Source organism: Procambarus clarkii, chromosome 64 (assembly GCF_040958095.1).
Source record: "Procambarus clarkii isolate CNS0578487 chromosome 64, FALCON_Pclarkii_2.0, whole genome shotgun sequence".
Taxonomy (NCBI): domain Eukaryota; kingdom Metazoa; phylum Arthropoda; class Malacostraca; order Decapoda; family Cambaridae; genus Procambarus; species Procambarus clarkii.
The window spans coordinates 16675853-16698809 of NC_091213.1; the positions used below are offsets into that span (position 1 = coordinate 16675853).

At 43.2% G+C, this 22957-nt stretch overlaps 1 long non-coding RNA gene across 2 annotated transcripts in view; it reads left to right on the forward strand.

The window, feature by feature from the left end:
- The window catches only part of LOC138354741 (uncharacterized), a 134296-nt gene that overhangs the window by 23590 nt on the left and 87749 nt on the right, over window positions 1-22957 (forward strand). For both annotated transcript variants that reach the window (XR_011223679.1, XR_011223678.1), the window contains exons 2-4: window positions 16597-16624; window positions 17194-17257; window positions 17952-18022. This is a non-coding gene — a long non-coding RNA (uncharacterized lncRNA). The remainder of the gene's footprint in view (window positions 1-16596; window positions 16625-17193; window positions 17258-17951; window positions 18023-22957) is intronic.

Consider the following 22957-nt stretch of genomic DNA (forward strand, 5'->3'; position numbering starts at 1 on the left):
TCTTGCTGCCATCTTGGCGGCATGTCCTTGCTAACATTCAGGCACAGGTCTTTTGGCGGTCGTACAGGGGCCTGGCTGCTCGATGTCTCGTGTCGTTTCCGGGCCCATTCGGGCCTGTGTCGCCTTGGGTTGGCGGTTGCAGCCAGTTGTCTTGACTTTGAGTTGGGGAGTGTGTGGCGATCGCCTCCCGGGAACATCCCTCTTTTTTTTCCTCTGTGGGTAGTTAGCTCCGGGGAGCCAAACGGGCTCCACCCCAGAAAACCAGCATTGAATGTAATGAAATGCCATTTTCTGGGCGAGACCCGGAGGCTCACCGGCATCCCTCCCTCCCTCCCTCTGGTCGGCTGTTTTTCGCGTTTTTGACATCCAGCCTCAGAACTGGTGGTGGATAGCCGACGTGCTAGGTCTGGGGCTTCCCCTTCCAGGGAGGAGGGAGAGCTGCGCAGACAACGGCGCGTGAACGTGTAACATCATGATCATTTGCTCGTTTCTTTTAGGGGAGTTCTATCCACTTGTTCGGCTTGTGGTAGCAATTTTCACTGGAATAGGGATTTGTTTTGGGATGCTTACCTTTCTGGGTGCCTGACCTGGTCGATGGCAGACATAGAATGCTACCAATTACACGGGAGTTTCTATTGGCTCCCCTTGCCTCTCTGAGGGGACCAGTTTCTGGCGCGTGGTCCCCGGTAGGCCCGTAGAACTCCATACACATGACTGATGCCAAAGTCTGACATTAGCATAACAGCCGGCATAAGCTCCGGGAAGCCTCTGGGTCTCGCCTAGAAAATGGCGCTTCATTACATTCAATGCTGTTTTTTTTCATCTTAATATGTTCATTTGTGTTCCTTGAGCACCAGGGAAAAAAAAATCGTAGGTGACATACTTTATTTTGGTTGCAATAAGCCGAGGAAGTCTGGCAAAATGTAGTCTTTCACAGAGCAAGCGTCAGAGACGGTTAGCACAGCCACAGCTGTCAGGGGGAGTTGCCACAAAGATGATATTACCTAATTATTTCAATGTCTGATTGATTTTTTTGCAGTTATATAAGTCAGTAGTGTATAGTGTGGTATATTTACATAATAAAAGGGGTGAGTCATCGCTATACTCAAAACTATGGTGTGCATATTAGTGATTCAATTATGTTCATAAAACAATAAACGAATAGTTTTTTGTTATTACACTATACAGGTATACACAAGTTATATATAAGTATATGCATGTTTTGTTCACCATAACTTTACAACTAAGCTGGTATGGTGGGTTCAGGCAATATTAGACACACATCACCACACACAGCTGGCAGCTCCCTCCTTCACTGGTTCAAATCCAGACACACGATTCTCCCCCAACAATAATGTTTGTGGTGTTATTACACTATATATAAGTATCTCCATGTTTTATTCAACATAACTGTACAACTAAGCTGGTATGGTGCCCAAAGAGCATAGTGGCCACCCTCTACACAGCATGACAAGTCATGCAGACGACGCCACCTCAGTTACCCAAATGGGTCCTCAAAACATACTCATTTTGCTGGTATTGCACTAATACACATGTTATATATAAGTATCTACATTTGTGTTCACCATAGTGAATTGGTATGGTGAGTGCAGACAACAGGTGGCCACACAGGTTCAGGAGACAATGCTACCTCCCTTGTAACACGGGATGCGTATTAGCTCTACTTAGTCCTTTACCCACCAGTAGTTATATTTACTTAAACTTAATTCCAAGGGACCCCAGAGCTAACTCTAGTCGAGTCCCACGCCATGTGGTCTAAGCCGCTCGATCGGCTAAGATTCTACAGCTCCCGTGACGTCGTACCAGACTTCTAGCAAACTTAAGGATCTCTTTCTGCTGCCACCACCAGACCATTAACCAAAAACGTCAGTTAATCGGGGTCTGGACCAGTTAATCAATTGTTAAAACATTAATCTTTGGGCTTAATCCCCAAATTACTTGGAAAAGGGGAGGGATGAATCCACGTTAAGTGTGGGAATTACAGAAAACAAGGGGATACATTAGCTCTTAACTTTGCTAGGCTTGCGACCCAAATAAACTCAGACTCGTGGAGACCGTGTGACAAGGACATGCAAAAACATTAATGGAAATAATAAATTACTGAGAACAATCTAGTCATTTATTTGTGCAAATCTAAACAACAACTAATAGAAATCACTCCCTGACTGAACACTCCCTAACACGACTTTCTAAAACTTCTAACATTCCCTATTGAGGCAGGAAATGAACAATTTACCTATAACAACTCTCAGCAACTTTACCTTGTCCATGAAACCAGCTGATGGAATACTGATCTCGGGAGTGGTGAGAGTGGATCGACCTCTCCAGTTGCTGACTGAACCCACACTCTGACTCCTTAGCTCTCCTCACCATGGAGGCTGGAGGGTATTCCTCCTCCAGGTTTACTAAGTTTACTAAGCAGGGTTTAAATCGAAGAACTAATCTCTGTTACACTGAACAACCCAGATGGTTGAACTCCTATAAACTGATGGTAATTGTACAGGCATCTTAGGGAAGGCTATTTCCAATTATAGTATTAGCTAGTGATCTGAATTTGAACGTTGTGAATTGGTAAATAAGGAGATTGTGGCCACGTCAACCACGTGACCCCCTTGCCTCAGCTACATCATCAGCGGCCCACTGACCTAGTACCTCCTACTCATGACGTCACTTTATAATGACGGTGTATGCACCCTGATCTCAAGCTGTACCTTCATGTTGGCCTAGCCTACATAATCAAATTAGTTGTTACTGTAATTACTGTGATTGTTAAATAATTCATTACATGTTGCTTTAAAACAAAGGCGACAGCCATCTTGTATTCTAACGTGTTGATCCCAGGAGAGATAACCCATGCTTCCAAGTCAGGTCAACTACCTTGTCACTCCATATTTTGTACAAGGGCGTATGCCACTTCCTCTCATACAATTACTTATTAACCCTTAAATGGCGCATAGCTATATACCATTTGACACCCACAAGCGCATACAAAAAAAAAAAAAAAAAAAAAAAAAAAATTATTTTTTCTTCCTAACCTGTTAATTTGTGTTCACTGATCATGGGAAAAATAATAAAAAAATCGTAAGTGGCATATATTGCCCACTATAGGGCGGGGAAGTGTGACAGAAATCAGGCGCTGACTCAGCGTGCGTCCCCAGGCAGTCTGTAACTCGCCAGCTGTCAGGCCGGAGTTACCACAAAGAGATAATTACCTAATTATTTCAATGTCTCTGATTGATTTTTCGTAATTTTTTTGCTGTAATATTATTCAATAGTGTGTAGTGTGATATATTTATATAATAAAATGAGTGAATCATCGCTGTACTCCAAAATATGGTGTGCGTATTGTTGATTCAATTATGTTCATCAAACAGTGAACAAATACTTTGTCGGTTATTACACTATATACACAGGTTATATATAAGTATCTGGATGTTTTGTTCACCATGACAAACTACTAAGTTGGTATGCTGAGTGGCAGTGGCAGGCAGTGACTGGCTGCCACTCCCTCCCTCACCTCACCTCACCTGCCTTGCCACCATTCTCCACCCACCATACTGTTTTTGCTTCGATTTACAGACGTTATATATAAGTATTTACATGTTTTGTTCACCATAACTGTACATCTAAGCTTGTATGGTGAGTAAAGGCAGAGAGACGTAGCTACTCACACAGTCAGCTGGTGGCGGCCGCCCTCAAGGCCAGACGCACTAATATTTCTCCTACAACAATACTGTTTGTGGTGTTATTATGCTATATACACACATTATATATAAATATCTACCTGTTTTATTCACTATACTTGTACAAGTAAACTGGTATGGTGCCCAAAGACCATCGTGGTCATCAGTAAACAACATGATAAGTCGTGCAGACGACGCCACCGCCCTCACCAAAATGGCGGCTCCCAACCTCCTACTCTCGCTGTTATCTCACACTATACACACGTTATATATAAGTATCTATATTTGTGTTCACCATAGCGAACCACTAAGCTGGTATGGTGAGTGCAGTCAATAAAAGGTGGCCACACACAGTCAGAAGACATCGCCACCCACCCTCCCTCCCACAACATTACGCCTCCCTCCATGGCGCACAGCGCTAAATATCACCACAATCCTGCTATTATCAGAACCCTGGTCAGTTTTATCACAGTCAGGGGTCTTCTGTAATAATATCATCGCTACATAATAGCATGAACAAGTATATTATGGCATTTGTAGGCGATGCTGTGGTCACAAGCTGAACAGCAGTGCTGTGAGCTCATGCTGCGTGCATCAGGCTTGGTAGCTCACTCAATACTGAGGCCCCTAACACCCTGGGGTTTGGCCCACGATTTTTTTTAAAAATGGCGTCTGTTTACAAGAGCCCTGATGAAGGTGTGGTGAACCCCGTGTATCCGCGGGCCGTTTAAATCTTGCGTAGTACTCCAAAGCATCATATGATGCGATGCGCAATTTACTGCAAGTCGGTCAAAGCATCATATGATGCGATGCGCAATTGAAGGGTTAAAAACGGCTTCAGCTGTTACACCCTCAGCATTACTCCTCCCACATACAGAGCTAATTATTACAACAATTCTGCTATTATCACAATCCTGGTCATTTTTATCAGTCAGGTGTCTTCTATAATACTGTCATTGCTAAATAATAGCAGTTACATATTTTGACATTTTTAGGCGTTGGTAACACTTTTTAGGTAACACTTGGCAGTCTTTTGTCTGTGCTGCTGGTCGGGTGTGCAGGGCTTTTGGACCTTATATGCATATACTCCTGTAGGGAATTCTATTGTGAACACTATGATACCAAAATGAACAACTTAACACTGAAATTAAGGTGAGAAAATTGAAAAGAATATACACATTTTAGTATGACCGCACACTTACGCGAAACACCAGGCCCCCACTTAAGGTAGGCTGGGGCGTGTGTGCCAGGAGCAGCAAAGTGTTAATTTATTTATTTATTTATTTATTTATTTATATACAAGAAGGTACATTGGGTTTGTGAGAATACATAGCATAGTACAGTAATTGCACTCTTGTAAAGCCACTAGTACGCTCAGCGTTTCGGGCAGGTCCTTAATCTAACAGATAATTTTAAGTAGGTAAATTCTATCAGAATTAATAAAATAATAACAAATACATTGCAAGAAAAAAAAAATGAGATGAGAGAGATTAGTAAGTATATTAAAGCACATTGGTATATTAAAGCTCTGATTGATTACATTGACAGCTTGATTGGTAATTTAAACAAGATTAATAGACACCATACAGCAGATTGACAGTACATATAAGAAGACAGCAATGATCGCAATGATAAAGATGTTCAGATTGGGTACATAAGGATTGGGAGATTGGGTAGCAATAAATACAGTGCAGTTTTAAAGCAAAAGGTAAAAAACTATGAAGATGAAATTAGGTACTTTTTAGTATTGTTTTTGAATGATGCAAAAGTTGGACAGCTTTTCAATTCAATAGGGAGTGAGTTCCATAGACTGGGTCCCTTTATTTGCATAGTGTTTACACAAATTAAGTTTGACTCTGGGGATATCAAAGAGATATTTATTTCTGGTGTGGTGATAATGGGTCCTATTACATCTGTCCAGGGAGAGTTTCAGAGCAGGATTTGCATTTAAGAACAGGGTTTTGTAAATGTAGTTGACACAAGAGAATTTGTGGAGTGAGATTATGTTTAGCATGTTTAGGGAGTTAAACAAGGGGGCTGAGTGTTGTCTGAAAGCAGAATTTGTTATTCTGATAGCAGATTTTTGCTGGGTAATGATGGACTTCAGGTGGTTTGCAGTGGTTATATTGCACAGATACCATAATTAAGATAGGGATAGATTAGTGCATAATATAGAGAGATGAGAGCAGAGTTAGGTACATAATATCTGATTTTGGAGAGTATACCAACTGTTTTGAGATTTTCTTAGTTATGTGTTGTATGTGGGTACTGAAGTTGAGTCTCTTGTCTAGGAATAGGCCATGAAACTTTCTCCACAAACTTTCCTGTTCTTAATATTATGCCTATTCTTAAACCTTTGCAACCATCCTTCACTTGCTTGAAAATCTGGAATATTCATCTTTTCTGCAAATTTATCTGTAGCAGTCTTAATAGTGTCGTGGCATACCCACATAGTGCTCTTGGTTAAACCAATTATACACAGCTTTGACTAATTTTGTATTTGTAGAACCTTTTATCGTTTTCCTTTTATTTAATGCACCCCCTTTCATTTGCAGCAAGGAACTTCCTAATATCATCTTTGTCTCTTGATATCACATACTGTACTGTACTTTTCCCGACATTAAATTCTGTTGCCAGCCTCGTAATAAAGTCGCCATGTTCATGTTTCTATTAATTCTAATTTCTGCTCAATGGATAAAAAAACTCCTCTTTCCCTTGGTAGATACAGCATGATTAGCAAGCCCCTGGGACATCTTGTTGTATAATAATACAGCTTTAGTCAAAAAATGGTAAATTCCATGATTATTCTTCCATCAGCAGACAAACACGTGACTCGCAGACAAAGCTAACGGCACTGGGTGCCTACTGTATGAACGCAGACTAGGTCTATACATCTTACAGTAGGCTCGTGTTTAAGCCAGATCCAGTAACAAATTTCTCTCAAATATTGGATTTACTTCAAGTTACATATTTTTGGGTTATATATTTAGTTTAGCAACATTATTAGGATAAAGAGCTATAAAAAATACTTATTTTAGAACTGATTTATTAATTTTATTATTCGTGGCTGTAGGTCACTGAACTGTGGTGACGAAATCGAACGAAACTCAAGGTGTTGTGTGTACACGGATTAGACCCGTCCACTTGCGCTGGAGTTTTGTCAATAACAAATAATTTCTCAAATACCAGATGTCTATCATCTTACAGTATATTTTGGGTTTTACTTTACAGTATTTAGGTTAGTTTAATTAGGATAATAAAGAGCTATTAAAACACCGGTTTTAGAAAGGATGTATTATTCTGAACCTTAAAAGTCATGGGGTCACTGAACTATGACGACACAAGACGAAGGAAAACCAAGTGAAGTTAACAGTACAGTATTCCCTTATCTGTCCACCCTTACTCATCTTCTTTCATCACAGAAAATGTATAAGATTTCAACACAGTAGCTAGCTATTCAGGCTTCAATCTTTAAATTAATCTACTAAGATACATGTGCCACAAAGCAGTGAACAAAAATCATGGAAACACAGTCGTTCACTTGTGTGGACCACTCTGGCTGGTGTTTGGTTAATATGGTTCACTTGTTGTGTGGTCCACTTGTGTGATCCAACTTGTCATATGAAGAATTATTAATTGTAACCTGTGATAGAATAGGAAAGTTTTCCACCAGTCTGTGAATTTTGTCCCAACATAGTAAGCAAATCCACACATCTCCCACTTCGGCGAACCATTGTTTGTCGAAATGGGTGAGTAAATCCGGCCTGAAAAGTGTGCGACCTAACCGAAGTTGCGGCGAATCGGGGTTGTACTGTATGGACAGGAATATCTTGGGTGGCAGTAAATGGGCCTAATTTAAGAGGTACGCGTAATGCCAAAGTTTGTGTTTTACTTTGTCGCTGTAAGATTGCAGTGGAGCAAATTTTCGCATTGGAGAAGATTTTGCCAAGATTTTTCAATGTTTCATATTGTGCAAAGATGCCACGAGGTTGCTGCAGTTGAAAAAATTAATTAGGACTAGGGCTTTGCCGTCATGTTTTAGCATAAACTATCCAGAAACATAGGCGGGTGGTGACCTGGATATATCGTGATGATTAGTGTCTTGCTTCGGTCAGTGATGCCTTGTGATGTCTGATAGTAACATATATATGATGAATATTTGTTGGTTTTTGTCAGTTTTGTTGATTATAGTATTTTTTCTGGGGGGAGCCCCGTCGGCTCCCCGGAGCTTTACCGGCTGATATGCTAATGTCAGACTTTGGCATCAGCCATGTGTATGGAGTTTGTGGTGTTTGTGTGTTACTGAGGAAGTCTTGGTTGTAGGGTTGATGTAAAGTCATGACTTGGTTACTGACTTTAATACTTAATATGATTACATGACTAGTAGCCACCAAGCTTGGCGGGCGTCCTGTACGCTCTCTTGTTTACCTTCTCTCTCTGGCGTCTCAGCCGCCGCACATAGAAAACGGATGGTACCATTTTCTGTGAACATGACATCCCTCCTTTCTTTAAAAAGAATGAATACAGGATGTCTACCATGCTTGTAGCACAAAGCAAAGTTATTGACACAAAGTAAGTTATTACCATATCAAGAGATACTGCATACATTTAACATTAATTAAGCACACAAAGAATTTAAACAACTTAATCTTTTCCACAAAGGATTTCAATGTTAAAAATACATATGCAATGTTAAATATGAAAGAAACTGTAATACAAAGTTACAAAATATTGAATGAGAGATCTGCATTATTCAAACAATATTAAATTTAGTTCAGCATGACAAGTAAATATTTTGCATTACATAGGAACACAATTAATTATCAAATCGTGTAGGGCGTTTAACATGACGTTTAGGACGTGAGTCCCCAAATACAATAACATCCCTTGATGAATTGTTTATTGAGTTATAACTCATTTTTTCTTTTTCTTTTGCATGACTTTACACTTCATCATTTTCTACACTAGTTGGAATCACTTTGAAATAAGCCATATTACGTGTTATACTATGATCTCTATTACTAGCTGTTACCATTAGTTCCTTTTACACTAATCACTATATATGGTTTTGTATCATACGGCATATCTAACTTTCCCTCTTTTTTCTTTTTAACGAGAACAGTATCTCCAACTTTTATGAATTGTTCCTTTGCATGTTGATCATGAGCAATTTTCATTTTGCCCTTGGCTAGTGCATCCTTCTGAGCGAGACGTTTATCTGTTACCTCGGCTGGCATGACGGGTAGTGCGATTCTCATAGGACGTCCAAATAAAAGTTCACCAGGTGACTTGCCCAGTGTTCCATGCGGTGTTGCACGGTAGTTCCTGAGAAAAGCATACATAGCTTGTTTCCAGGATCATCCTTCGGCATGAGCACAGTGTACCGCTTTCATGAGAGGTTGCATGAATCTCTCAACTTCTCCATTTGCTTGAGGACGTAGTGGCATCACACGGCGGTGTTTGAATCCAATATGCTCAGCAAAGTTGACAAAGTCTTGTCCATTGAATGGCGGTCCATTGTCCGTCTTGACAACTTCAGGAATGCCAAAGTTTGAAAAGATCTTGTCGAGTTTCGGGATGACGGCCTTTGCAGATGTGGAATTGATGATTTCTACTTCTGGATAACGTGAGTGATCATCAATGACTACCATCAAGTACTCTCCAGTTGGTAGTGGTCCGCAGAAGTCCATCGATACTTCCGTCCATGGTGCAGCAGGTAGTGGTGAAGGTTGTAGAGGTGTGGGTCTTGAAGTATCCACTGCAGCTTGGCAAGGGACACAGGCATCATGCATATCCTTTGCTTGACGATCAATGCCAGGAAACCACACCTTTTCTCGTAGCAGCTGTTTGGTCCTAACAAGACCTTGGTGTCCTTGATGTGCAAGCTTCAGAGCACGTTGCTGGAGAACAGCTGGAATAACGATACGAGTACCTCGCAGCACAGTGTCGCGTTGTTGCGTAACACTTAACTCTGTCTGGATGCGTTCAAGTGCTTTGAATGCATCTTGGTCAACTCCTGAGGGTGGGATGCGTGGAAACTTTTTCTTAGTCAATGCATCCACTGTTGCTTGCAGAGTTGGGTCCTCTAGGGTTGCAGTACGGATTTCATCAAGAGTAAGAGCCTTAGGGACTGCATCACAGGTTACAGAGTGTACATATTCCTCGGCAACTTGCTGATGCTTGGTGATGGTGAAACTGTTGGCAGGATGTCGACTGATGTAATCAGCGGGATTGCCTGCACCCGGCTTGTATTTCACCGTAAAGTTGTATGGTTGCAGACGAAGAGCCCATCTCTCAATGCGAGCTGGTGGTTTGGACTTTGGATTATTGAAGATGGTCTCCAACGGTTTGTGGTCAGTGACCATCGTGGTGAAGGGCGCACCAAGCAGATACACATTGAAGTGTTCACAGCCCCATACAAGAGCAAGAGCTTCCTTCTCTGTCTGACTGTATCGTTGCTCAACATCTGTGAGAGAACGACTGGCGTAGGCAATTACTACTCTGGAATCTGGTTGACCAGGTTTGTGTTGGGCTAACACAGCACCTAAACCAACAGGACTAGCATCCACCGTTAACTCAGTGTCCATTGATGGATCAAAGTATGCAGCAGTCGCATTCTCTACTAGTGCATCTTTCACAGCATCAAATGCATTTTGCTCGATATCGCTCCAGTACCATGATGCATTTTTCTTCAGGAGCTCACGTAGAGGCTTTGTAATGGTAGCAAAATCTGGAATGAAGCGAGAACAGTAGTTTGCCATTCCCAGAAAACTATGTACTTCAGTGGACGTTGAAGGAGGTGCAGCATTCTTGATATCTGCAACTTTCTTAGGATCTGGAGACAGACCTTTGTCACTAAGTACATGTCCAAAGAATTCAATTTTATGTTGATTGAACTCACACTTTGCTCGGCTTAGCGTCAAATTCTTTTCTCGTAAGTGTTGCAATGTTGCACGAAGAGCTTTGTCGTGTTCAGCTTGGGTACGGCCATAAACAATGATGTCATCAGACATGTTGTCAGCATTAGGTATGTCTTGCAATACCTGGCTGATGATGTGCTGGAATACCTCGGCAGCACTGTTGATACCAAAACTCAGGCGCTTGTACCTATACAGACCTCGATGTGTCGTAAACGTTGTGATGAAGCGACTCATCATCAAGTTCAAGCTGATGATAGCCCTTGTTTAAATCTAACTTGCTGAATATAGTTGCACCATTCAAGCGGTAGATCATATCATCTACAGTGGGTGTAGGATGGCGTTCACGCATTATTGCCTTGTTGGGAACACGCATGTCCACACAAATGCGTATCTCATCTGGATTCTTCGGCTTTGGTGGAGTGACAATTGGGCTTACCCATGGTGTTGGGCCTGTTACTGGTTCAATGATATCTAGTTCTATCAGCCTATCCAGTTCGGCATCGACTTTCTTGCGAGTATGGAATGGTTGTCGGCGATGTGGTTGGGCAACTGGAATTACATCTGGGTTGATATGCAGATGTACTTTGCTATCAGTATAACAACCTATGGATTTAAATCGATCAGAAAATTCAGCAACAATACCATCAACATTGTTTGCAGATTCCACTGCTACAGCATTAGAAAGCTGAAGTAGCCCCAATTTGGTTGAAGTCTTGTAACTGAGTAAAGACTCCTTTGCATTCCTAACAACATGGAATGTAGTAATGAGCATTGCATTCTTTGACTTAATCTCTGCAGTGAAAGTTCCAATCACTGGCAAGGCTACCTTTGAAGCATAGGCAGTGGCTTTGCCATTATAGTTCTCAAGCTTTGGGAACTGTTTTTTAAATTTTTCATAGTGGCACTCAGCAATGGTGTCAATGTTTGATCCAGTGTCAATGAGAACTTTGAGACAAATACCAGCAATGTATACACATGTCTCTGGGTTGTTTGGAAGATCATTCCATTCTGTGATTGCTTGTACTCCACAAGTATAATCACATTCACTGTCATCTGAGACTGGTTGTAATGAAATGTTGTCTTGTATATTATTAACATTCTGGATATGAGGTGCAATATTGTGTTTACCACCTCGACCCCTATGACCTGATCCTCGTACAGTGCTTTTATTCATTGACTGTGGTTTCTTTAGTGCGGAACGACACATAGCACCAAAATGACCTAGTTTTCCACACTCATAGCACTTCTTACCTTGAGCAGGACAAACATTATCTTGGTGTGGGTAGTCTCCTCCACAATTGTAACATTTATTGTTGACACCCTCTGATGTGGGTCGTTGTGACTGCTTGAGCCTTGTTCCTTGACCCCAGTTGTGACGTGGTTCTCGGCTAAATTTACTGTTAGGTTTGCCATGATATCTTCTTTGATCACGGTGTCCTCCCTGAACCTTACGTACCTCATCACTGTTAGTAACAGTGGCAGAACCGTTATTAGCACTGCACTCCATGACACGAGCATCACGTGCAGCATCTTCCATTCGACGAGCAATATCCAGTATCTTGGTAAGAGAACTTTCATCATCAACAAGTTCTAGAGCTCTTCGACGGAGACGTGTAGATGTGCATGTTTCAATTATTTGCTGTTTGATTTCTTTGTCAACATCAGCAAACTCACAATGGGCTGCTAAACCCTGCAGACGTGTGTGGTATTGATCCACAGTTTCATTAGAGAGTTGTTTTGCTCTCCTGAAATGCATAATTTCCATTGCAGTATTTTGCCTTGGTTTGAAATGTTCTGTTAGTTTGGCTTTGGCAATGTCATAATCTTTGGCACCACCAGTGTCTTTCAGTGTGTCAAAGATGTCACAAACTCTATCACCTGCATAATGAAGTAGAAAAGCACGCTTTCTTTCAGCACTTTTGATGTCAGAAACTATCAACAAATTTTCAAACCTTTTAAGCCATTTGACCCACCTCTGTGACAGGTTTGTCTGATCACAGTCAGGATCAAATGCAGGAAACTGAGGTATATTTGCCATTTTTACTGAATAAATGTAACTTATCACTTAAATGTTCCTCAGAATATTAAACACTTACTGCACTGTATATGTTAGTCAAGAATTCACTGTAATTACTTTAATTTTGCAAAGCACACAAGCATTTTAATGCAAAAGTTCACAATAACAATATTATTATATAGCACAATATAGCAGCAACTAACTTCTTACCTAGCCCTTGTGTACATGTGTTGTTCCTACTCACAGCAGCAGCACAGCAGTTGGCACAGCAGCAGTTGGTACAGCAGTTGGTACAGCAGTTGGTACAGCAGTTGGTACAGCAGTTGGTACAGCAGTTGGTGCAGCAGTTGGTACAGCAGTCAGTTCAATGTGATGAATTTTGTAGCACGAAGCGTCGTTTCGTAACCAAAACATCAGGTTTTGTACACATCAAAGCGTCGTTTCGTACACAACGTCGGCAGATTCCTCAGTACACAGTTTCTTCAGCACAGCTTGGGTAGCACACAGCTTGGGTAGCACACAGCTTGGGTAGCACACAGCATAGGTTAGCACACAGCATCGGTTAGCATACAGCATCGGGTATGGCGCTCACAGCTTCTCTTCCTCCTCCAGGCAGCATGCTTCTCCCTTCTGTTTGAAACTGAACAAATACCTGCGTTCACAGTTCATCCTCGTCGCCAATGTGGTGTTTGTGTGTTACTGAGGAAGTCTTGGTTGTAGGGTTGATGTAAAGTCATGACTTTACATCAACCCTACAGCCAAGACTTCCTCAGAAACACACAAACACCACAGAGTTCTAGGGCCTACCGGGGATCTTTTACTATCAGGTGTAAAAGAGCTCCCAGTACCTCATCCAGCGGGTATCAAGCGGGGTTTCTCCGCCGTCGGTCGCCTGGTGCAGGTTTCTGGGCCTGCAGGGTTTTGTCGTGTCTCCGTTGGCCCTGTCTGGGGTCGGCCTGCTCCGTTCTCAACCTTTGCAGAGGGGAGTTGCTATTTACATGTTGCATGTTGCAGTGGTGCCTTTTGCGGCTGCTGCACGTGTGCATTGGTACCGTGTTTCACGGTGGCGTGTCCTTGTTCCTGTGTCCGGTTGTGGAGTGGCACTTTGCTGCCGTTTTGTGCCTGGGGATTGCGTGGGGTTTTTGTCCCTGCCTGATTGTCCACCCCTGGTTGTTCTCCTGGGTTTTTTTGTGCTTCTGCTCTCTCTTCCTGCCTCCTCTGCAGCAGGGATGTTCTGTAATTACCTAAGTGTAATTACCTAAGTGTAGTTACAGGATGAGAGCTACGCTCGTGGTGTCCCGTCTTCCCAGCACTCTTTGTCATATAACGCTTTGAAACTACTGACGGTCTTGGCCTCCACCACCTTCTCACTTAACTTGTTCCAACCGTCTACCACTCTATTTGCGAAGGTGAATTTTCTTATATTTCTTCGGCATCTGTGTTTAGCTAGTTTAAATCTATGACCTCTTGTTCTTGAAATTCCAGGTCTCAGGAAGTCTTCCCTGTCGATTTTATCAATTCCTGTTACTATTTTGTATGTAGTGATCATATCACCTCTTTTTCTTCTGTCTTCTAGTTTTGGCATATTTAATGCTTCTAACCTCTCCTCGTAGCTCTTGCCCTTTGTGTGTTCTTAGGCGTTGGTCAGCCTGTGTCCTGTGATGTGCTTCTTTGTCTCGGTCTATTGCAGTTGTTCGTGCCCCTTGGTTCGGGTCCTGTTCTGGCGGCGACCCTTCCGCCTTCTTTGGTTTTCCTAGCTTGCCCTGCCGGTTTTTTTTTTTTTTTGGGGGGGGGGGGTCTTGCGATGTCTCGCGTCGGACCCGTCGTTTCTGAACTCCTGGCGGGTTTGCATGCTTTGGGGAGTTTTTCTGTTCGGCAGACGTTCCATCTCCTTGTGCCGCCTGGGTTTCGGTGGTCACGCCTGAGATCTTCTCGCGGCTCCGCCTTTTCCTGGGCTCGGGGGGGGGGGGGGCCTTGTCGGGGCTGCTTATGTTCTACCTCGTGGTCTCGCCTCCGGTTGGTGGTTGGGTGGCTTCGTGGTAGGTGTCACACCTGCGTGCTTCTCTTGACGGCAGTATGGGGTATTTTGGCGGTCCTTCCTTTTCCTGTCCCTTCTTAGGTGGTTACTCTTGTTCGCGTGGTTTACTTTCGGCTTGGTTTTCTAGTGGGGGTTGGGGGCCGTCGTCTTGCCACATACTGTCGCCTCTTTTCGTGCGGCGCAGGCGGAGCCGCTTCAGCTTGCTTTCGGTCTTGGTGTGGCTTCTGCACCGTTAGTCAGCTGTCTTGTGCGTCGTTTCACCTCCGGCCTGTTCGTGCGCCGCTTGCACCATCCTGGTCTCTGGTCAGCGTGCTCTGTCTTCTCCTCGGTTGGTAGTGCCCCTTTGGTTCCGGTGTGTTTTTTCGTCGGCTCTTTCCTTTGGGCCTTTGCCTCTGGGGGTCGAGTCGCTGAGTTTTCTTGCTCCTTCGTTTTTAGCGTTTTGGTTGTTTGATGGCAGCAGTCTCCATCTTTTCTGGCGTGGGGTGGGGCTGCTGCATTCTGGAGGGGTCCAGGGTTTGTTGGTGCTTCGTTGGTCGGGCCGGGGGTGTGTCGTTTTTGTGTTCAGTGGCGGCCCTCCGCTGTTGTTTGCTTGCCACGGCGTTTGGGTCCGGAGCGCGTTTTGCGTTGATCCGGTTCTGTTCTTCCCGGTTGGCGGGTGATAGTGTCCCGGGTGGTCAGCCGTGTTCTTGCGGCTAAGCTGCCTGTGTTCTTCCCTCATGCCTGTGGCGTTCGTGGCTTCGCTGCTCTCGCTGCCGTCTGGGCGACGTGGCCTTACAGTCTTTCGGGCATGGATTTTTGGTGTTCGTGCAGGGGCCTTGCTGCTCATGGTTCTAGTGTTGTTCCCGGGATTTTCGGGGCTGTGGCGCCTTGGGTTGGCGTTTGCTGCCGGTTGTCTCGCCTCCTTGGGGGGTGCGTGGTGTCCGCCTCCCGGTTTTGTCCCTTTAGACCTTCCTCTGTGGGTAGTTAGCTCCGGGGAGCCGACGGGGCTCCCCCCAGAAAACCAGCGTTGAATGTAATGAAACGCCATTTTCTGGGTGAGACCCGGAGGCTCCCCAGCAACCCTCCCTCCCTCCGGTTGGCGTTTTTCGTGTGTTTTGACATCCAGCCTCAGAACTGATGGGTGGATAGCCGGCGTGGGAGGTCTGGGGCTCCCCCTTCCCCCTCCCGGGGAGGGGGGAGCTGCGCAGACAGCGGCGTGGTGACGTATGACGTCATACTAGTTTCCTTGTTTTCTGTTAAAGAGTTCTATCCACTAGTTCGGCTTAAGTAGCAATTTTCACCAGAATAGGGGTTTGTTTTGGAATGCTTACCTTCTGGATGCTTGACCCGGTCGATGGCAGACATAGAATGCTTCCAACCACACGGGGGTTTCTATAGGCCATTGCTCCCCTTGCCTCTCTGAGGGGGCCAGGTTCTGGCTCGTGGTCCCCGGTAGGCCCTAGAACTCCATACACATGACTGATGCCAAAGTCTGACATTAGCATATCAGCCGGTAAAGCTCCGGGGAGCCTCCGGGTCTCACCCAGAAAATGGCGTTTCATTACATTCAACGCTGGTTTTTTAGAACGTGTGGCTAGGTTGAGAAAGTTCAAGTGTGCATCAGTTGTGGAATGCTAAAATTGTGGTTGGTCCAAAACTATCAGGTAATTTTATGGTTGAAAACTTTTGCAGAGTTTTAGTGGTTGACATTTCATATAATATTGAAACTGAATGTTTTCTTTAATTGTGCATAGTTGATTTCTGCTCAATGAATCTGGAAATAATTTTAAAATTTTGTGAATTACTTCATTTGATGAAAAATTGACACCTCTACTAAGATCTTTATGAGTAACAATTATTCATACGGTGAATGTTGCACCAGTTATGTAATTTTTTATTTGTAGAATGTGACTTGACAAGCGCTCTTTGCTTTTCCAGATGGTGGCATTGAAGATGTTTGTGAGTGGTGAGTACTATATGCCGAGTATGTGCTTAAAAGCACAATCCTCCACGAATTTTTGAATCTTGAGCCACTGTGGATTGAACTTGCAAAATATTGTGCCAGGAAAGCTTGTTTGTGCTGTTGAAATAATAGTGGAACAGAGTAAGCATTAACCTGTTGTAGGCCTAAATTGCCCAGGTATAACAAAAGCAGTCTTGGGGTCAAATTTAGTAAATATGTACCATTTATGGCCTAGCAATTTAGGTTTTCTCTTGGCCTTTCTTGCAATATTAATTTAAGAATGCCATAATCCATATTTTGTGCCTTATTTGTAGCAACATGAGGTATTATAATATATTTAACAATTTGGCTTAAAATTCTTGTAACTTTCACATACAGTTTATATGATGACTAAACACTTATACTAATCCAGTAGTAGCTACACAGCAGTGCCAGCAATGGTGGAACCCACTGCTGTGGACTATAGGAGGTGTGTCAAATTGGCTGCAAGGCTGTCTGATGAAATGCAGTTTAGGGTACATTAAGTAATGGACCTTAACATAAATGTCATAAAAAACATTTCTCCCCTTCAGGTGAAACAAGCTGCCATTCCCTAAGCAAGCAACATTGATGCATCACTGACTAAAGCACATTTGAGTAAGTTTGTCAGCTGGGATAGCGGTTACGTAGCAGTCTCTGGTTAGTCTCAAACTCGTTTTAGTTCTCATTGCTGTTAATGGTGAAATTGTAATGGTATCCTGAAACCTGAAGGTTCAAGCTCAGCAGGTCTGACCACTATATTCACAAGCCTTGTGTCTTTAATGTTGATGAAGGTAAAGTTTAGATCTTTCCTCAGGTTTGGGATTTGCCAAAGTGTACAGATTAAGGTGCAGAAATTTGTTTATCGGGAAGTAAATGTTTAAATTTGTTTATTATGTTGTATTTTTTTGTTTATTGGTTTGTATTATAAACAGTCCAATCACATGATTAATTTTTTTGTAAAATGTGTGGATAATTTTATACAAGGACAAATTTTTATACTTGATCTCTGTGAGAGAGTCAAAAGGATTCTGAATTCTAGAGTTAAACTAGAGTCCCAGAAGTATTTATAATTTTCTTTAAATATATTAACAAAACCTTAACTTTCCTGGTGAAGTGATGTATGACACATTAACACTCAAGATGAGCTTGTGCACAACCATATTAACTTTTGATCTAATTAAAGTGATGAATATTCTAACATAATAATAATAATGTTGACTAGGGAATTTCTCATTTCTGAATTACTTACAGTAGACTCAACTGTCCCAAACCTGGAACAAGTGTAATGTGTGTGTTTTTTGTTCCACAGATGGATAGTCTAGGCACTTGGCCTTCTCCACGTCCTTATGCAATGCTATGATACGCCATGCCACGTCGCTAGTAAGTAATGTTCCATCAGATTAGACTTAATGCTGCAAAATAATCAAGTTTCTGTTATCGCTAAACTATGTAACCCAAGTATGATGATAATTAATCCTTCCTTAGATGTCTGAAACAGGAGTGAAGACAACTGTGTTCTGAGACTGGTATAACTTGGATCCTGCATGTGGTGATTGTCTCTAGTAGTTAACATTGTTTTCTGGGGGGAGCCCCGTCGGCTCCCCGGAGCTATCCAGGCTGAATGGATATGTATAACTTTCTGGCATCAGTCAAAGTGCTAGGAGTTCTTGCCTACTGGGGACCACAAGCCAGAACCTGGCCCCCTAAGAGAGGCACGAGGAGCAATGGCCTATAGAAACCCCCTTGTGATTGGGAGCATTCTATGTCTGCCATCGACCGGGACAGGCACCCAGAAAGGTAGGCGCCCCAAAGCAAACCCCTGTTCTGGTGAAATTATTGCTACCGAAAGCCGAACGAGTGGACAGAACTCCCCAAACAAAATTATCAAACTAGCACGACTTCATCACGTCGCCGTGCCATCGTCTGCTCAACCCCCCCCCTCCCCGAGAGGGGAGGGGGGAGCCCCAGACTCTCCATGCCGGCGATCCAACTGGCAGTTCTTGGCTGATGGTATTACTGGCTGGTCGAGGGCCTCTGGCTCCGGTTTTTGTTTCAGTTCTGTGCCTTGTGGTGTGGACTGTCTCTACCGGTGGAGTGTGAGCCAAGAGTAAGATTCCACGGTACTCGGGCTGCATGTGCCTAGGGCTATCTTCCCTAGGTGCCCTGTAAGTACTGCCCTTGGGGCTTGGGGCCACCTTCCACAAGTTGCCTTGGGTTCTACCTCCGCTGTGTCCTTTACTGCTCGGTACTGGGCCGCCCTTGGAGTCGGCTGGGGTTTTGTTGTCCTGGTTTGTCTCTGGGTAGGTGGTAGTTTTCGTCACTGGTAGGGGCGCGGGGTACTGCACAGCTAGTTTTCACCATTAACAGCGGCTGGCTCTGTTCCGCCTGGGTACGTTGTCCTCTTGTGGGGTTTTACTTTTGTTTTTGCCTGGTGGGGGGGTCTGCCTTTACTATGGTCCCCCTTTCCTGTTCTCGGTGATTTTCTTTTGAATTCTTCTGTTGGCGGTACTCCTCGCTTGGCCCCCGTGAGTGGACATGTCCCCGGGGTTCAGCTTTAGCAGTTTGTTGGTAGATTTGGGCGCCGGTTCGCTGTACCCTGCCTGGGCTTGCCTTAGCGTGTACAAAAGGCTAAGGGCCCTTGGAAACCCTACGGGGGCTCCGTGGTCCTCTAGGTGTGTCCTCGGAGTCCCGCTCGCGTCCTGCGAGTTTGACGGTTGATCTGTCCCCTTGTCTCAGGGTGACACTCACCGGTTGTGCCTCTGCCATGCTGCCTGTTGGGTCCTTATTCTTGTGACCCGGAGTCATCCGATGATTGTTGTCGGTACGCGCTCTCCTTCACCCAGGCTACTGGTCTTGATAATCGAGTGCAGGTGGCTGCGGCGTTGCTTGCTGGGTGTAGGTTGCTGCAACGCTCTTGGTTGTTTGCGGCCCTGGATGCCCCGAGGCTGCCCCGTTTTGGTGGTTGGGGTCTGGACTTGGGGGTGGGGGTCGCTTCGACTCTGGCTCCTTCTGCTTCTTGTTCTTCCCCTTCTGTTCTACTCACTTCCTCCCTTGCTTCCTGCTCTGAACCATAGGCGGGTTTCGGGGTTGGGGCGGGGTCTGGTTGGGTTGAAACTCGGGCGGTCTCGGGGGTTTTCCTCTTCTGGGGTGGTAGCGGAGGCATTCAAGTCGGTTCCTCCAGCCGTGCCGTATGGGTCTGACCAGTGGGTTCCCTTCATTAGTGTTTGCACGGCTGCCCCAGCTTTTCCTTGTTAAGCTGAGGCTTTGGGGGTGCGGCTCGGCCCTGGGTCATGCCGTCGAGGTTCCCGGGGTTAGGGAGGGGTTGCCTGGGGGGTCTCGGCCCCGTTTGCCCCTCTTGGGTCTTTGTACCTTTGGTGTGGGGCTGGCAGTTCCTCAGTGGGGTTGTTCCTTCCCTCTGTGTTCCTGTTGTTTTCGGGTATACCCCTCCCTGGGTTCGGTTCTGTGTTCCTTTGGGTTCGTCGGTCCCGTCGGTCCTGGGGGTGTATTTCACCCCCTTTTCCTTACCCTTTTCGCTCTTACGTCGCGATGCTGTTAAAAAAACAACCCGTTCTCACACAAGACAGCACATATATGACTTAATGCTTAAAGTCAATATGTTGAATATGAATTAGTAAATATGTGATATATTCCCAGTTACTTTTTTTTCCAAGGCCCAAACTCTTCCTCACGTACCAACTTGCGTCTCACAGTACCCGTCCGTCAACCTAGATAGCAGAATAGTCGTGATTGGTTCAATTATAAGGAAAATTGTACTTTTCAGGTCCCACATGGGTTGTGAAATTTACCTACTATTGTCCATGCTCTTAGAATATTATAGATCAGCTACTTCCTATTGAAGGTTCGTAGTTTTGTTTTGAGAAATATTAGTTGTTCTTAGTAAATTATAATAAGCACTAAAAATTATTACATAGAATAACAGTCCTTCACCAATCAATATTATATACCATAGTTGGTGCTTTACAAATCTTTAAAGGATGTTTTGTAGGAACGCTAACAGAAAACGATGGTTCATTGGAATATCTATGGGGTAAACTACTCTAAACAGGATGGTATTGTGTCTACTATACCAACTACAGGATCGGTATATTGTCCACTACCACCTGTTAGGTGAGTAAGGGGTGCAATACCACCCACAGGATGGGTATGAGGGTCACATCCACCCAGAGGATGAGTATGGGGATCACATCCACCCACAGGATGAGTATGGCGTCCACTACAACCCACAGGATGAGTATGGGGCTCCAACCACCCATAGAATGGGTATGGGGCTCCAACCACCCATAAAATGGGTATGGGGTCCAATAACACCCACTGGATGTGTATATGGCGTCCATTGCCGCGCGTCGAGCTCGAAAACCGCAGCATTCATCTCAGAACCATGCCTATTTCACGCAGATTCCTTAATAAACGTAAAAGTTTTATATGTCACAAGAAAGATAGAAATATAAGCTTCATTCTAAATACCTTACCATGGGCATATTTAAATTTAAACCGAAGATACGTGTACTTTTATAATAGCCGAGCTCCGACCCAGGACAGATCGATCGACCGAGCAACTCTCTCTCAGAACAATGTTTATTTCACGTGAATTCGTTAGTAAACATATATGTTTTATATGTCTCAAGAAAGACAGACATATAAGCTTCACTTTAAACATTTTGCTATAGACATATTTAAATTTCTAATGAAGATTATTGTATTTTAAAAATTACGGAGCTCCCACCCCGTACAGACTGAACGACAGAGCAACTCTCTCTCAGATCAATGTTTATTTCACGTAAATTCGTTAATAAACACAAATGTTTTATAAGTCTTAAGCAAGATAGAAATAAGAGCTTCATTTTAAATACATTACAATAGACATATTTATAGCTCAAGTGAAGATACATATGTTTTTATAGTAGCGCTCAGTAGCTTGTCGGGCATGGAGTGCAGACGCCTACGCACTTGCCGATATATTGTATAATTAACAAAGATACGCTAATAAAGCCTAAAATCTTATATGCCTCCGGAAAGACCGATATATGAACATTATTATAATTGCACCAAATGAAATATATCATGTTCGAGAACAAAGATATATCAATTTTAAATTAAGTTTCGACTCTCTCTCGGGTGAGAGAGATGGGGCGACTCTCGCCCCATCTATTGGAGATTCTGTGCACTAAATACCCAAAGCTACTCAAACCCTCCTAGCATTATTTAAGTAATGAAGTAATATGGTATATTTACTCACTATAATGTTGGTGCTGAATGCAGAACATGAGAAAACATATATTTACTCCAAACTAATATAATTTCATTATGAAATAAGTAGCATCAAAGGAAGTCGATGGTCCAAGCAGCAATGTTGTGGAGCGACTTATCCAAGATATATCGTTGTTTGGAAAGTGTTTGTTGGCATATCCAGTTGTCGTACTTCTCTGCTCAAATTATCACAAATTTAAATTATAATGTTAACAAGTAGAATACGTATTTTTAATAAAATCTAACATAACTAGCCAGAAAACATTTAACATTAATTAAAAAATATATGTTTGGAAGTTAAATCAACTTCATAGGACAATGGTTTTGTTATATATACTCGTTATTCGTTGACATGCGTTCGCTACTTAAACTACCATGTACTGTACTTATGTAAAATCTCCCATGTCTCTTCGCTCATCTCACCGAACCCTACAGGCTCTGTGATATATTGTTTAATTAATTGAGATTCACAAATAAAGCTAATAATTATATATGTTATCAAAAAGGCAGAGCTTAGTTTAGTTCATTTATTATGCACTCCATACCCATCCTATGGACGATAGTGGAGTGTTACAGAGGCACATAATGGGCTCAGGGAATGAGCCCCACAATTCATATAGCCAAGCAAGTTATAATCTTGATAAGCTAGTTACAAAAGTCAATACACATTGTCACATCAACAATGGGCTCGAGACCGACCACAAGTACAGTTTATAATTTAAGCAACTGACATATATGGAGGGCTAGTGTCACAATTGATATGTTTATCCTACACATAACCCCCTCTCCCCCATCCAATGGGCAGCGGTGGATAGGTTACAATCAAGTTTTTTTTTTGCGTTTTATTCAGAGATTAGGTCTTATTAGGTGAGGAAAGATATTCATATTTTAAAGAAGGCTTCTTGGCTGATGCTCTCCATTGATGGAAAATATACAACCTTTTGAAAATCAATATTAGTTTGATCTAGATATTGTAATTAACGAAAGTATTTATGTCATCAGAAAGGTAGAAATATAGGATACATTTAAAATCCTTTGTCATAAATA